Consider the following 2,500-nt stretch of genomic DNA (forward strand, 5'->3'; position numbering starts at 1 on the left):
GACCCACACCCTTTTCGTCTCACAAATATAGCCACCAATAGATGGCAATTTAGTGTGTATTTAACACACCTACACATGGGTGCTTGAAACAAATATAAAACAAATTTCCAAGATTGAATTGAACAAAAATAAAAACAATAAAAACAATAAAAAATAATAAAAATTTTCCAAGATTGAATTGAACAAAAATAAAAACAAAAAAAATAAAAAAAAATAAAAAATTTCCAAGATTGAATTGAACAAAAATAAAAACAAAAAAATAATAAAAAATAATAAAAAATACAAAAATATAGTTTAATTAAAAAAAAAAGCAATTTATGAATTTCAAAGACATACGGCGGTGGACATTAACGAGACTCAACATGTATGCTTAAAAAGATAAAAATAAGCGAAAACAAGGCTAGGCGGTGAGCCTTAGGCCGCATGACGGAGCATTGGCACGACACTACACCGACGACGTGAAAAACGCACGACGGTGCCCATCATGGCAAGGCGATAGGCCTTAGGCCGCACGACGGCCGTTGGCTTGCGTTGGCTAAGGCATGGGCACGACGCCACATCCACAGCAAGAAAAATGCACGACGGTGCCCCTCATGGCTAAGCGGTGCGCCTTAGGCCACACGACGACCGTTGCCTTGCGTTGGCTAAGGCAACGGCAAGAAAAACGCACGACAGTGCCCCTCATGGCTAGGTGGTAGGCCTTAGGCCACACGACGGCCATTGCCTTGCGTTGGCTAAGGCAAGGGCATGATGCCACACCGACGGCAAGAAAAACGCCCGACGGTGCCCCTCATGGCTAGGCGGTAGGCCTTAGGCCACACGACGGCCGTTGCCTTGCGTTGGCTAAGGCAAGGGCACAATGCCACACCGACGGCAAGATAAACGCACGACGGTGCCCCTCATGGCTAAGCGGTGGGCCTTAGGCCGCACGACGGCCGTTGCCCTGCGTTGGCTAAGGCATAGGCACGATGGCCACACCGACGGCAAGAAGAACGGCCGACGGTGCCCCTCATGGCTAGGCGGTTGCCCTTAGGCCGCACGATGGCCATTGCCCTGCGTTGGCTAAAGCACGGGCACGATGCTAGGCGTTTGGCCTTAGGCCGCACGACGGCCGTTGCCTAGCGTTGGCTAAGGCATGGGCACGATGCCACACCGACGGCAAATAAAACGCACGACGGTGCCCCTCATGGCTAGGCGGTGGGCCTTAGGCCGCACGACGGCCGTTGCCCTGCGTTGGCTAAGGCATGGGCACGGCGGCCACACCGACGGCAAGAAAAACGCACGACGGTGCCCCTCATGGCCAGGCGGTCGGCCATAGGCCGCATGACGGCCGTTGCCTTGCGTTGGCTAAGGCATGGCCACGATTCCACACCGATGGCAAGAAAAACACACGACGGTGCCCCTCGTGGCTAGGCGGTGGGCCTTGGGCCGCACGACGGCCGTTGCCTTGTGTTGGCTAAGGCATGGGCACGATGCCACACCGACGGCAAGTTAAACACACGACGGTGCCCCTCATGGCTAGGCGGTAGACCTTAGGCCGCACGACGGCCGTTGCCTTGCATTGGCTTAAGCATGGGCACGACGGCCTCACCGATGGCAAGGAAAACGCACGACTGCCGTGGGGTTTTGTTCCCAAGGCAACGGGTAAACCTCTGTAGCCATGCTGGAAAAACGCACGACGGTGCCCCTCATGGCGGCCTTAGGCCGCATGACGGCCGTTGCCCGGCGTTGGCTAAGGCGTGGGCACGACGGCCACACCGACGACAAGAAAAATGCACGACGGTGCCCCTCACGGCTTGGCGGTGGGCCTTAGGACGGACGACGGCCGTTGCCTTGCATTGGCTAAGGCATGGGCACGACGGCCTCACCGACGGCAAGAAAAAAGCACAACTGCCGTGGGGTTTTGCTCCCAAGGCCACGGGTAAACCTCTGTAGCCATGCTGGGAAAAGGCACGACGGTGCCCCTCACGGCTAGGAGGTGGGCAATAGGCCGCACGACGGCCGTTGCCCTGCGTTGGCCAAGGCGTGGGCACGACGGCCACACCGACGGCAAGGAAAATGCACTACGGTGCCCCTCATGGCTAGGCGTTTGGCCTTAGGCCGCACGACGGCCGTTGCCTAGCGTTGGCTAAGGCATGGGCACGATGCCACACCGACGGCAAATAAAACGCACGACGGTGCCCCTCATGGCTAGGCGGTGGGCCTTAGGCCGCACGACGGCCGTTGCCCTGCGTTGGCTAAGGCATGGGCACGGCGGCCACACCGACGGCAAGAAAAACGCACGACGGTGCCCCTCATGGCCAGGCGGTCGGCCATAGGCCGCATGACGGCCGTTGCCTTGCGTTGGCTAAGGCATGGCCACGATTCCACACCGATGGCAAGAAAAACACACGACGGTGCCCCTCGTGGCTAGGCGGTGGGCCTTGGGCCGCACGACGGCCGTTGCCTTGTGTTGGCTAAGGCATGGGCACGATGCCACACCGACGGCAAGTTAAACACA

The sequence above is a fragment of the Coffea arabica genome, chromosome 6c (assembly GCF_036785885.1).
Source record: "Coffea arabica cultivar ET-39 chromosome 6c, Coffea Arabica ET-39 HiFi, whole genome shotgun sequence".
NCBI classification, from domain to species: domain Eukaryota; kingdom Viridiplantae; phylum Streptophyta; class Magnoliopsida; order Gentianales; family Rubiaceae; genus Coffea; species Coffea arabica.